At 44.2% G+C, this 15,546-nt stretch overlaps 1 protein-coding gene across 2 annotated transcripts in view; it reads right to left on the bottom strand.

The window, feature by feature from the left end:
• The window catches only part of LOC110522618 (uncharacterized), a 155,722-nt gene that overhangs the window by 127,300 nt on the left and 12,876 nt on the right, over window positions 1-15,546 (bottom strand). The window contains exon 2 of one of the 2 annotated variants that reach the window (XM_090230759.1): window positions 9,935-10,122. The exons of the other annotated variant lie outside the window; for it this stretch is intronic. The gene's annotated coding sequence lies outside the window, so the exon portion shown is untranslated. The remainder of the gene's footprint in view (window positions 1-9,934; window positions 10,123-15,546) is intronic. 2 annotated transcript variants of the gene reach the window in all.

The raw sequence follows: 15,546 nt of genomic DNA, 5'->3' as shown, positions 1-15,546 counted from the left end.
CACCAGTAATCTATTCATTCCCCTCATCATCACCTGTCTCCATAAGGCTGTTGCAATCTTTGGCCAGCAGGAAACACACTGCATGCAGACCCAAGACATCTGCATACTGTAGTGTACAAACAAACATCTAATGCAGCATTCAACCTGGCACATTCCACAAGTAATCTCCAACTCACTCCAGAAGAACATAAATAAAACACACATTTCAAACAAAACAGTCATCCAAGAATAAAACACAAGACTGAGTCTCGTTATAAGAACTCAGTACACAACACAAAACATCTTCAAGATGAAAGCTGGAGTACGGAATCGTGCGTACCCTCTCTCTCACACACACAGAGACACAAAGGCTGGGATTCAATCGGAGGCACATGACAGTGCAGCATTGGTCAGTTGATATTCATGGTACACACTCTGAATGTCAGTTCAACCTTTAAAAGGTGGGTTGTCGGCTGTCTTGTGTGCTGCTCCATAGCTCGCCTCGGATTAAATCCTGGCCTAACTGTCTGGGGCATGTGTCCATGTCTCACAATAGCACTGCGCCTCCTGTGGCTGTGTGTGGTAAGTAACAATGGAGAGAGACAGACTAGGGGACTCTGAGTAACCAGAAGCATATCTTTCTCAGCGATTCCTCTCTCGCTTTCCACATAAATCTTTAATATAAGGCCTCTTAAGCAGCACTCGGCCATCTGAAGCCGCTGCACCCTGTAATTGACCTTAAAAATACTTTTCCGAGGAGGTCGGCAGCAATGGCAGTCGTGTCATTGGCTTTCGGCCTAAGCAGTGGTCCGCGTGGGCCCATCCTACCCTCCCTACCCAGCCCAGAGGAGCCTGGGTAGGAAGAAGGAGGAGGCCCCTTGGCCTCAGAATGGAAGGTTATATTTAGGGCCTCTGGCTGTCCTCTGTGACTACAGGGCAAGAGAGAGATGCAGCATAATGCCAGTCTGGGTATAAACCACTCCCCTCAAATGGCCCTCTCTCAGGTTGGCTTCCCTCTCCCATGGGCACAGGGGCGTAGGTTAGAGGTCACACACGGGCCGGGTTGCATGGGGACGGGGTGCCTGGGGACAGGCTACATGGGACATTCTCCCTTGTACAAGTGAGGGAGGGACAGGAGGGGTGCCACAATGTTTACCTCACTGTTGGACTTGGCGAAAGCTCCCCATACTTCGCATTCCTGCTGCGTTCTGTCAACGCACAGCATCTGTCAGCTAGTTTATGTGTTTTTTTTCAGGGAGAGATAATAGTTTGAGATATCAAAGCCTCTGTCTGTCTTGTAAATGTTTTAAGGTGAAAGAAGGGGATGATGAGAGAACAAAAAGAAAGAGAACCCCTTTAAATTCCCTGGCACAATGAAAGACAGAAAGCTTCTTTGTAAAATCTCCAACTCTGGTCCTCTGGGCTGGGTAGGGAGGGTCGGATGGGCCAGGCATGACTCCAACACCATCATTAAAGTTTGCCGATGACACAATGGTGGTAGGCCTGATCACCAACAATGATGAGACAGCCTATAGGGAGGAGGTCAGAGACCAAGCTGTGTGGTGCAAGGACAACAACCTCTCCCTCAACGGGATCAAGACAAAGGAGATGATTGTGGACTGTAAGAAAAGGAGAGACATTCTCATCGATGGGGCTGTAGTGGAGCAGATTGAGAGCTTCAAGTTCCTTGGCGTCCACATCACCAGCAAACTAACATGGTCCAAGCACACCAAGACAGTCATGAAGAGGGCACGACCAGACCTATTCCCCCTCAGGAGACTGAAAAGATTTGGCATGGGTCTTCAGATCCTCAAAAAGTTCTACAGCTGCACAATCGAGAGCATCCTAAATCACTGCCTGGTATGGCAACTGCTTGGCACTACAGAGGGTAGTGCATATGGCCCAGTATATCACTGGGGACAAGCTTCCTGCCATCCAGGACCTCTATACCAGGCGGTGTCAGAGGAAGGCCCTAAAAATTGTCAAAGACTCCAGTCACCCTGGTCATAGACTGTTCTCTCTGCAACCGCACGGCAAGTGGTCCCGGAGCGCTTGCCGTGCTGTCAGAGGCCAAGAAGTAACTATGCATAGTCACTTTAATAACTCTACCTACATGTACATACAGTGGGGCAAAAAAGTATTTAGTCAGCCACCAATTGTGCAAGTTCTCCAACTTAAAAAGATGAGAGAGGCCTGTAATTTTCATCATAGGTACACTTCAACTATGACAGACAAAATGAGAAAAAAATCCAGAAAATCACATTGTAGGATTTTTTATGAATTTATTTGCAAATTATGGTGGAAAATAAGTATTTTGTTACCTACAAACAAGCAAGATTTCTGGCTCTCACAGACCTGTAACTTCTTCTTTAAGAGGCTCCTCTGTCCTCCACTCGTTACCTGTATTAATGGCACCTGTTTGAACTTGTTATCAGTATAAAAGACACCTGTCCACAACCTCAAACAGTCACACTCCAAACTCCACTATGGCCAAGACCAAAGAGCTGTCAAAGGACACCAGAAACAAAATTGTAGACCTGCACCAGGCTGGGAAGACTGAATCTGCAATAGGTAAGCAGCTTGGTTTGAAGAAATCAACTGTGGGAGCAATTATTAGGAAATGGAAGACATACAAGACCACTGATATCTCCCTCGATCTGGGGCTCCACGCAAGATCTCACCCCGTGGGGTCAAAATGACCACAGGTGAGCAAAAATCCCAGAACCACACACGGGGGGGGGGGGGGGGACCTAGTGAATGACCTGCAGAGAACTGAGACCAAAGTAACAAAGCCTACCATCAGTAACACACTACGCCGCCAGGGACTCAAATCCTGCAGTGCCAGACGTGTCCCCCTGCTTAAGCCAGTACATGTCCAGGCCCGTCTGAAGTTTGCTAGAGAGCATTCAGATGATCCAGAAGAAGATTGGGAGAATGTCATATGGTCAGATGGAACCAAAATATAACTTTTTGGTAAAAACTCAACTCGTCGTGTTTGGAGGACAAAGAATGCTGAGTTGCCTCCAAAGAACACCATACCTACTGTGAAGCATGGGGGTGGAAACATCATGCTTTGGGGCTGTTTTTCTGCAAAGGGACCAGGACGACTGATCCGTGTAAAGGAAAGAATGAATGGGGCCATGTATTCACACCGCCCGGGCAACGAAGGGGTGGCTTCGTAAGAAGCATTTCAAGGTCCTGGAGTGGCCTAGCCAGTCTCCAGATCTCAACCCCATAGAAAATCTTTGGAGGGAGTTGAACAGAAAACGTTTGACCTCTGTCATTGCCAACAAAGGGTATATAACAAAGTATTGAGATAAACTTCTGTTATTGACCAAATACTTATTTTCCACCATAATTTGCAAATAAATTCATTAAAAATCCTACAATGTGATTTTCTGGATTTTTTTTCTCGTTTTGTCTGTCATAGTTGAAGTGTACCTATGATGAAAATTACAGGCCTCTCTCATCTTTTTAAGTGGGAGAACTTGCACAATTGGTGGCTGACTAAATACTTTTTTGCCCCACTGTATTACTTAAATTACCTCGACTAACCGGTGCCCCCGCACATTGACTCTGTACCGGTACCCCCTGTATATAGCCTCAAATATTGTTATTTTACTGTAAGGTATTTGTATTGCTTTTAATCTTTTTAAATGAATATCTTAACACTTTGTTCTAGCTAGCTATTTGTGTGGGTAGCTATCAAGTAAACCCAATGATAATTATTCAACAGAATAATAGAAAAACTAATACAAAAAAACCAACATAATTGCGGTTACAATGCATTCGTCAATTCAGTTTAGGCACAAGGCAAACTTCCACAAGTTGTATTCGGTGCAAGTGACAAATGCAACTTGATTTGATTTGATTTGAAGCTCTCGGCTACATGTTGATTTTACACCATTCACACTGGAATATCGCTGAAAAATTCTAAAATCAGCTGCGTGCAGTAGCCCACACACAGTGGAATTTCAGTGTTGGGAAATTCTCCGAATTATTATACCTTTGGCAGTTGAGCTTTTTGATAGGTGCTGTTTGTTACGTCTGTTTAAATCCGACTCATGAAATGTGACTGGCTTTCCTTCAGCATCTCTACCCCTCAGTCTTTTAATCTCTCTTCCCCTGACAGGCTGCCCTAACTTTCTCTACCATTGACAGGTGAAAATATGAGGCGTTAGGTGCACGTTAGTAAGCCTGCATGAGATACAGTACTGCCTTTGGCCATTAGCATCAGAGGCCTATCTTTAAAGTTTTCTATTATCGTCTACTACAGTAAGTGTTGTGAAATCCTATCTGCCAGTTGCGTAGACAGTGAGTAAGTACAGATGTGGCTGTATTTACTCTTGACCGTGTGTTATCGCACCTTTAAATGCCTATGAGAGAAGCTGAGAAGTTGCAGCCACTTGTACCTGCCTCTGTTTCTTACCAGTGGAAACCACAAGCCTTGGCGAGCTTTGAGCCTTGCTGTACAGTAAAGAGTAAGCCATCTCTGCTCTACTAACTATAGCTCTCATGGCCCCCAGAATCGCGTATATACACAGTAACAAACCGCACACTGTTGCCTCTGCATGCTCATACAGCCTGCAGAGGAAATATCTATGGTATGAAGTAAATCAAATATTACGACACTATCTATAAACAATGAAAGTTTCTTTACAACTCTCTCCTACTGTATCCATAAATTACACGTGTTGAAACATCTTTTACATTCATGTAAACACTTCCTAAACACACATAATCTATCCCCATCTTGGTATGTATTTTTATTCTTAACACAGATATATATAGCAGAGAGAGAAAGAGAGACAGAGAGAGCGAGAGAGAGAGAGGGAGGGAGGGAGGGAGAAAGAGAGATAACCTAGAGGCCGGATACTTCTGGGAGCCATCTCGGTGTCACTGCCCCTGAGCACAGCGAGCCGAGCCCAACAATAACAAGAAAGACACATTTGATCCGACGTATAAAAGGGCATCTACGGAGCTCAAACGGACCCAGGGTTTATATTGCCTGCTGTCGCCGCGGTGACAGATCTGTTGGATCTCGCTGCGCAGCACTGCCGTATCCTTGCCCATCTGGGCTGCCGGTGGAGCTGAGCCCGAACTCCGAGGACAGCGAGTTCAGAGCAGCGTAATTTAGTTCAGATGAGGTAAAGCAATATTTAAAGATTAATATGAGCCATATTCCTCCAGAACGGTCCACTCTTTCTTCTTTCCCTCTTTCCCTTCCCTTTCTTTTTTTCTCTGACCATCTTACATGTCCAAAACTTATTTTGGCAGAGGATGAAAGAAAGGGAAAGGAGAGAGAGAAAGAGAGAGGGATGAACACCCAGTTTTATGCATTCCGAGGTACACACACGCAGACAGACACATACACAAACTTGGTGCTGATGCGAAGCACAGGCCCTTGGCGTCAACATTAAGAGGTAGAATTCTTTCATTGCCTCGGTGCATCTTATCATCCTTCAGTAATGAAGTTTAAGCACTGTTAAACCTCTTAAAACCCAATCGCGTTTTACACTTTATTTGATAAAGTCGAGGAGAAATGCAGCCCTGCTGACTAAATTCCTAAGCTTTCGGATGGATGTGATTTTGTGATTTCATCCCCCATTGGGTTTGTTCTCAAGTGCGTTCTGCATCTACTCTTGATTGCTCATCATCTCTGGTTCTGAGGACATGAACTGGCCTTCAGTGAGCTAAGTATGCTGGTTAACACCCCTCATAACAAGATTAGGAGGAAGGCCAGGAGATCTGACCATGACCTGACCAGGAAAAACTCCAAACTCTTATAGCTAAGGGGATTGAGTTCTAGAATTTGCCCTAACCTAGTTACCTGAGCAGGAAGAACGGTCCCTATAACTAGGTTCTCTCTACACAGCTAAGTTGCAAAGTCAAAATGGTCTATATCGTGAAAACATATGAACACAAAAAGTAGCTTTTTGTTTTTTTGGCTTTGCACCTTGGCCAGATAGTGACAATGACAACTCTATACTATTGCTACTTCTCTCTCAGTAAGATACTTCAGTCTGTATAAGGTAGCCCTGAGAGGGCACCAGCTGTGAGGAGCTTTGGCTCCAGCCCCAGATAGAGCAGGGGACTGGGGGGAAGGCATGCTCTGTCCCTGTCCTGACGTTGCTTGCTATGAGACTGGCTGGATCAACCTATCCCAATGAAAACACTGTTCCATGAATCTGGACTTGGTACAGTACAGATACAGCACTCAGCAAGTCACCCAATGATCGATCGGCCCAGCTCAAAATCTGTTCTGATCTGTCTTTGGATGGATACTGTCCCAGAGCTAATATTATTTTCTCTGATTGGCAGCTTGGGTCTGCCATTAAGTCTGTCATTGTCTGGAATGGTCCTATAGTTTCACAATCACCAAACACTTTAGCCTCATTTCTGTAATGACAATGACAATGACAATTCTGTGGGTGGCTATCTACTCAACTTCCTTTATCTGGATGAAAAGTAGCCATGTTGGTACCGGCTCCGTTATTCTGAGTGTGGTTCTGGCAGAGGTTCTACAGAGGATGCATACCTACAGTGGGGCAAAAAAGTATGTAGTCAGCCACCAGTTGTGCAAGTTCTCCAACTTAAGAAGATGAGAGAGGCCTGTAATTTTCATCATAGGTACACTTCAACTATGACAGACAAAATGAGAAAAATAAAATCCAGAAAATCACATTGTAGGATTTTTAATGAATTTATTTGCAAATTATGGTGGTTATTTGGTCAATAACCGAAGTTTATGTCAATACTTTGTTATATACCCTTTGTTGGCAATGACAGAGGTCAAACGTTTTCTGTAAGTCTTCACAAGGTTTTCACACACTGTTGCAGGTATTTTGGCCCATTCCTCCATGCAGATCTCCTCTAGAGCAGTGATGTTTTGGGGCTGTTGCTGGGCAACACGGACTTTCAACTTCCTCCAAAGATTTTCTATGGGATTGAGATCTGGAGACTGGCTAGGCCATTCCAGGACCTTGAAATGCTTCTTACGAAGCCACTCCTTTGTTGCCCGGGCGGTGTGTTTGGGATCATTGTCATGCTGAAAGACCCAGCCACGTTTCATCTTCAATGCCCTTGCTGATGGAAGGAGATTTTCACTCAAAATCTCACGATACATGGCCCCATTCATTCTTTCCTTTACACGGATCAGTCGTCCTGGTCCCTTTGCAGAAAAACAGCCCCAAAGCATGTTTCCACCCCCATGCTTCACAGTAGGTATGGTGTTCTTTGGATGCAACTCAGCATTCTTTGTCCTTCAAACACGACGAGTTGAGTTTTTACCAAAAAGTTATATTTTGGTTTCATCTGACCATATGACATTCTCCCAATCTTCTTCTGGATCATCCAAATGCTCTCTAGCAAACTTCAGACGGGCCTGGAGATGTACTGGCTTAAGCAGGGGGACACGTCTGGCACTGCAGGATTTGAGTCCCTGGCGGCGTAGTGTGTTACTGATGGTAGGCTTTGTTACTTTGGTCTCAGCTCTCTGCAGGTCATTCACTAGGTCCCCCCGTGTGGTTCTGGGATTTTTGCTCACCATTCTTGTGATCATTTTGACCCCACGGGGTGAGATCTTGCGTGGAACCCCAGATCGAGGGAGATATCAGTGGTCTTGTATGTCTTCCATTTCCTAATAATTGCTCCCACAGTTGATTTCTTGAAATCAAGCTGCTTACCTATTGAAGATTCAGTTTTCCCAGCCTGGTGCAGGTCTACAATTTTGTTTCTGGTGTCCTTTGACAGCTCTTTGGTCTTGGCCATAGTGGAGTTTGGAGTGTGACTGTTTGAGGTTGTGGACAGGTGTCTTTTATACTGATAACAAGTTCAAACAGGTGCCATTAATACAGGTAACGAGTGGAGGACAGAGGAGCCTCTTAAAGAAGAAGTTACAGGTCTGTGAGAGCCAGAAATCTTGCTTGTTTGTAAGTGACCAAATACTTATTTTCCACCATAATTTGCAAATAAATTCATAAAAAATCCTACAATGTGATTTTCTGGATTTTGTTTTCCTCATTTTGTCTGTCATAGTTGAAGTGTACCTATGATGAAAATTACAGGCCTCTCTCATCTTTTAAAGTGGGAGAACTTGCACAATTGGTGGCTGACTAAATACTATTTTGCCCCATTGTATATAGTGGTGGTGATGGACACAGCGGATGACACACTAAACTGGGTTTATGGTTTTTGATCTTGAGGTTACTGGAGTGTCCCCATGTTCCTGCCTCGTCAGCACTGCTTCCTAGCAGCAAAATTCACACACGCACACGCACACACACACACACACACACACACACACACACACACACACACACACACACACACACACACACACACACACACAGACACACACACACACACACACACACACACACACTCGTTTTTGATGGATGAATAATGAGGCAGGGGTTTTCTGCTTGCCACACTCCATCTCTCCATCGTCTCTCTGGTTTTCTGTTTGTTCTGGAACGTTCATCGCTATCCGTTCAACACATTGCATGACTGTGATGTCACTGTCAGGCTCTCCTATTGGCTGTGCTCAGATCACCCACAGCTCTAGTACAGGACACAAATACTAGTTGGACGCCAGAGTTTTAAGGAGAACATAAAATTAGTGGTGACTCATCTCTGGCCACCATGTTATTATATAATTTCTTCACCAAAATGATTTCAATCGATCTAAAGTTCCATGAAATCAGACCGAAAGCCAAAAACCATGTGGTTCCTCTGCATCTCAAAGGGATGGAAAAGAAGATTTCCTACATCCACATTTCTTTCATAACCAACATATATTTGCACATCATTTGGATACGGCTTTCAGAAGTGCTATTTAGGTAAACCAGGTTAAAGATACCCAAGAACACTCAACGCAAACATTTAACATGTCAGAGAAAAATACATTATAATCCACTGGAATACAACTCCTAACACCTAACCATCAAACTTAAACATCTTTGTAAACCCAGTAGCAGAGACAGACTTCATCAAAACTCCTACCAGGTATGTGGGAGCTAGCTAAACTCAGCAACACATTTTTTTGGGGGGGAGTTTGCGGAAAATAAACGCAGTTGACAGTGAGAGGACGAGTTCAGATAGTTACACAGGTGCTTCGAACCTTCACCAAAATCAAAATAATATGTAAACAGATTTCTTTACAAAATCTTTAGATTTGGTTTATATGGGGGGAGTCTTTGATTCTTGAACCCTGGGGGTCAAAGGTCATACTGTGTTCATCTTGCTCCTGACCTCCAGCCTCCACCTCATTGTTCCAGACATCACCACAGTAACACGCACAGGCCTACAAAACTGTAAGCTGGTGAGCTACTAAACAGTGGTATGAAACGGACAAGATCAAGTTTGCCAACTGCACACTTACAGATAGATACTCTACAGCAGGGCTGTTCGGTGTCGGTCCTGGGGGTCCACAACACTTCTGTTTTTTGTTTCTACCTCGTAGTTACTGTAATTGCATTCACCTGGTGTCCCAGGTCTGAATTAGCCCCTTATTAGAAAAAGAGGTTGAAAACCAGAAGTGTTTCGGCCCGCCTGGACCGACATTGAACAGCCCTGCTCTAAAGTATTGGGCCTCAAACACCCCAAACTGGCAGAAGAGACAAGCACACTATTATTATAATAGGTACAGAATCTATCTCCATAAAGAGAGAGAGAGAGATAGAGAATCATTGCATTGTACTGTATTTACGGAAATGCTGTACCACTGCTTAGGCAATATCTTCACATTGTATTTCATGCCGATAAAGCAATCTGAACTTGAATCTGAAAGAGAAAGAGAGGTTAAGTGACAAGCCCTGTGTTCTTGTAATAGATACAGAAACTATGTCCATACAAAGGAAGATAGATAGAGAAAAACATGGAAAGAAAGAGATATTTGGATACAAACGCAGTATGCCAGTATGGCATCCGTCCTGATTAAGGTGTGTGCACATACCTGATACTTCACAAGAATATTGCCACAGAATACTGCACACCACACTCCATACACTATCTTGAGGATCACACATGCAGGCAGGCGTGGTGTCCTGGGGATCGTGCTTGTGCGTAGAGAAGATGCACAAACAGCAAAGGGCTGAGGGTGTGAGAGCGGATGGAGACGATGGGAGCTGTCATCGTGGCCTTCTTTCTCCAGGACACAAACACACAAGCCAGCGTTATTACAGCACTGTCAAAAACAACTAGCCTGGTAGGAACATGGTCACAACATCATGTACACACACACACTGTCATGTACGCACACACACACACTCTGTCAGGTACGCACACACACACACTCTGTCGTGTACGCACACACACACTCTGTCGTGTACGCACACACACACTCTGTCATGTACACACACACACACACACTGTCATGTGCGCACACACGCACACTCTGTCATGTACACACACACACACACACACACACTCTGCCATGTACGCACACACACACACTCTGTCATGTACACACACACACACACACTCTGTCATGTACGCACGCACACTCTGTCATGTACACACACACACACACACTCTGTCATGTACGCACGCACACTCTGTCATGTACACACACACTCTGTCATGTACCCACACACACTCTGTCATGTACACACACACTCTGTTATGTACACACACACACACTCTGTCATGTACACACACACGCACACAAACTCTGTCATGTACACACACACTCTGTCATGTACACACACACTCTGTCATGTACGCACACACACATTCTGTCATGTACACACAGACATTCTGTGATGTACACACACACACTCTGTCATGTACGCACACACTCTGTCATGTACGCACACACACACTCTGTCATGTACACACACACTCTGTCATGTACACACACACACTGTCATGTACACACATACACACTCTGTCATGTACACACACACACACTCTGTCATGTACACACACATACACACACACACACACGCACACAAACTCTGTCATGTACACACACACACACACTCTGTCATGTACACACACACACATTCTGTCATGTACACACACACACACACACACACTCTGTACACACACACACACTCTGTCATGTACACACACACACATTCTGTCATGTACACACACACACATTCTGTCATGTACACACACACACACACATTCTGTCATGTACACACAGACAGTCTGTGATGTACACACACGTTCTGTCATGAACACACACACACACTCTGTCATGTACACACACACACATTCTGTCATGTACACACACGCACACACATTCTGTCATGTACACACACACACACACACACACACACACACACACACACACACACACACACACACACTCTGTCATGTACATACACACTCACATACCGTCACATATAGGCATGCAGACACACACACACACACACACATACACACACACACACACACACACACACACACACACACACACACACACACACACACACACACACACACACACACACACACACACACACTCCAGGCCATCTATAGACAACACTGCAGGACCTGCTTGGACTTGACTTTGATCCGAATAATCTATAGCTGTGTGTGTGTGCGTGTGTGCGCATGTGTGTATGTTTGTGTGTGTGTATGCATGTTTTAGTGGGCATGTGTGTGCACATGTGACTGTACGTGTGTGTATTTGTGCGTGTGTCATTCTGAATACTTATAGAGAGCCACTGTTGATATGCCATAGATATATTCTCTAAAAATAAGCTAAACCTTTCTATTTAGGCCAGACAGACCACAGAAAGATTGATTTGAAGCCCACAGTCACACTATCCTTCTTCACAGCAGTCCTATGTCCTGGTGGTTTATGTAATGATATGCATTGTGTTTACTGTCTCCCCCTCTCCCCTTTCTTCCCTCTCTCTGTATGAATCCCCTCCCTGCCTCGCTGTCTCTCTCTATGAGGGATGAGGTAAACATTTAGGGAATTCTGAGGACGTAGCCACTGCGCTTGATGCCTGTACGTTTAGCCAGGCGGAATGTGGCCTTGCATTGCTGAGGGCCGCTGAGATTTATGGAACTGCGGTGAGGTGTAGCATGTGGCTAACAGATGGTGGCATCATGCTACTCTCTCCTCACCTCCGCTCCTCTCCTCTCCTCTCGCTCTATTCTTCCAAGTTTTCATCCCTCTCTAAGCATGGCGGTCAGTGCCGTTTGGATGACTGTCATTCAAATTCCATTCACTCAGTTGTATGTAAAATCGATAGGTTTAGGATACTATACACATCATGAGGTTGCTACAACCTAGCCTATGAATGAAAGTTTACAATGTAGGTGCACACAGGTCGAGAGGAAAATTTGAGGTGACAGACAGTGATACATGGAATAGCGCCTGCATCTAGCTGATCTACAGTAAGGTGTAATCACTAGTCCTACAGTTGCAAACGAGAGTTTCTATTGGCCAAATTCAGGTATGTTTATCCCAGTTTCATACCGGTTGCTTCCGTTTAAGAAACGTTTGTCAACAGAATCAGAGGAATGAACACACCTCAATAAGCCTGACTAACCGGTGTCTGTATATAGCCTTGCTACTGTTATTTTCAAATGTCTTTTTACTGTTGTTTTATTTCTTTACTGATGGACACAGCGGATGACACACTAAACTGGGTTTATGGTTTTTGATCTTGAGGTAACTGGAGTGTCCCCATGTTCCTGCCTCGTCAGCATTGCTCCCTAGCAGCAAAATTCACTCACGCACGCACACGCGCGCACACACACACACACACACACACACACACACACACACACACACACACACCTTTTATTCACACTATTGGTTAGAGCCTGTAAGTAAGCATTTCACTGTAAGGTCTACACGTGTTGTATTCGGCGCACGTGACAAATAAACTTTGATTTGATTTGACCTCTGGTCGCACGTAAACACAGTTCATAGCTGCCACGTTGTATTATTTATTGCATCTATGCACTCTCCTCCACTCACCTTTTTCCGTCGCTTGTGGACTTCAATGCACAACACACAAATTCTATGTGACCAGACTAAAAAAAAATCCAAGCCTAACCATATAATAACCACTAAACACAGCTAAACTCAAAGCTATTAAACTATTGTCTTTCTCTCTCTTTGACTCAACTACTCACCACATTTGATGCACTGCAATGCTAGCTAGCTGTAGCTTATGTGTTCAGTACTAGATCCATTGATTGGGTGGACAACATGTAAGTTCATACTGCAAGAGCTCTGATAGGTTGGAGGAAGTCCCCCAGGAGTTGTCACAATTACTGTGTAATCTATGGAAGTGGGTGAGAACCATGAGCTATGTATTGAAGTACCCAGAGGATGGAAACTAGCTCTCCTCCAGCTACAACATTGTGCTACCCTACAGAGTGCTGCTGAGGCTACTGTAGACCTTCATTGCAAAACAGTGTGTTTTAATCAGTTATTTGGTGACGTGAATATATTTAGCATAGTTTTATTTAAAGGATAACTTCTTAAATGTTTCACTATTTGTATTTTTATTACATTTACTGAGGAGGATGGTCCTCCCCTTCCTCCTCCGAGGAGAGTCAACTACTTTCTAAAATCTAATACCTAAAGATAACATGTCAGTCCTACTAGTATCAACAGCGCAAGACACTGCCTATTCCTCATTTAGTACTCATCACTGGTCTCATCCTCACCACACCCTACCACCCCAACCATCCAACTCAACACCATTCACACAACCCACTCAACACCATGTACCCTCCACACTCAAGAAACACTCAACACCTTCAATGTAGCCTTTTCTTCCTCGTCCAAAATGCTTATCAACACCACACACACACACACACACACACACACACACACACACACACACACACACACACACACACACACACATACACACACACACACACACACACACACACACACACTGTTTGCCCAGAATGGGGCCACCCTATCACAAACTCAACACACTAAAGAGCCTCCAATGGCATACTTGCATCACTTCCACACTTCCTCAGTCCAGTCCCTATATTTACATCCACCTGTTTTCCCTACTGTAGAATAGCATGTCAAACCTGCTTAGTATGCCTATATAGCTTAGCGTGCCTTTACAGCCTAGCACTTAGCTAGCCTATCCCGTCTCCACCACTGACACTAACTGTGTTTGACATACGCTTAATCAGACAAATTACTACTAAGACCTGACATACGGAGAGTTGCATAACTCTTTTTTTCATTAATATTTTTATTAAAGACCTAGTCCAGTCAAAAACGTGATTTCCTGTTGATTTTATGATATTTCCATACTATGAGGTAGAAATAACACTTTGAAATTGTGAAAATTATGATAATGCCATTTTTGTGTAGCTGTTTGAAAAGAAAAATACTGGAACTTCAGCTTGTTCAGGTGGGACAGAACTTTTGACCCACAGTAATGACTGTTCATCTGGGTAAGGGGGTGGGCTCTAGACCATCCTATCAGCCAATCAGGGCTGTGAATGTAAATATCTTCAAATTTGTTTCCTAATGCCCACACAATCAGAATACAAATTTTAAGGGCTAAAGGAGGCTCATGAAAATACATTGTTTTAATTAAATGAATACGAATGATACTGATACTAATGATGATTAAACCTTTTTTTTTCATAGGCTGCATGGGGGCTTTTAGGATTTACCAAGAAAAATAATGAAAGTGACAAATACAATAACAATGTTCAAGCAAGGCACAAATTGGGATATCAAGAATTGTTAAATGGACAATAACAAACTAATGAAAGAGCAGTAGAACTCTTGACTCGCATCTCGGCTGCTCTCTTGTCTGTGCTCTCATTTCCCTGGTAGTGAGGCCAAGAAGTGAACACCCAGCCCCAGGCCAATACTCTACTGTACACTGCCTGACGATTCTGATTTAGCACTTCTCCCTTCCTATCAGTCTTGTTGTGGAACCACAGCTAGGTTCAGAAGGCCTGCCTCTCACATATGCAGTAAGCACACACACACAAACACAGAAACACAGACACACACACACACACACACACACACACACACACACACACACACACACACACACACACACACACACACACACACACACACACACACACACACACACACACACACACACGGTATGGACACATTAAGTTTGCCAATCAAACCTGCCACCATCTGACGCCATGTAATTATATACAACATAACCATAAAACATTTACAGATGCGGGAACACACACAAACACAAACATTAATGGATACTTATAGCGTATCAGCAGTGTGTATACCAGTGTGCCTACACACACCCTCATACACACTTATGTGTGTGTGTGTGCATGTGTGTGTATGCGTGTGTGCATGTCTGTGAGTGGCCTGGGCTGACTCTGGTACTTTCCTTAACCCTCCCTGCAGCTAAGGTGTATGATCTCAGTGTGTCGGCGTCTACATCAGGTGAAGTGGATGATGCAATCTGGAGCCTGGTCTGAAGAACCAGAGCGTTAGTGATTGCTAGTTAATTTGCTCCCTCCATTCTCTCCCCCACTGTTTCCCCCTGTTTCACATAGTGCCCAGGTAGGGCTCGTATATTTTAACTACCGTCATAATAAACATACAATTGATATAAG

Source organism: Oncorhynchus mykiss, chromosome 1 (genome assembly GCF_057628025.1).
Source record: "Oncorhynchus mykiss isolate SJ-2025 chromosome 1, ASM5762802v1, whole genome shotgun sequence".
Classification (NCBI taxonomy): Eukaryota; Metazoa; Chordata; class Actinopteri; order Salmoniformes; family Salmonidae; genus Oncorhynchus; species Oncorhynchus mykiss.
The sequence above is the reverse complement of the archived record's forward strand: the minus strand, read 5'-3'. Positions and strand labels throughout refer to the sequence as shown.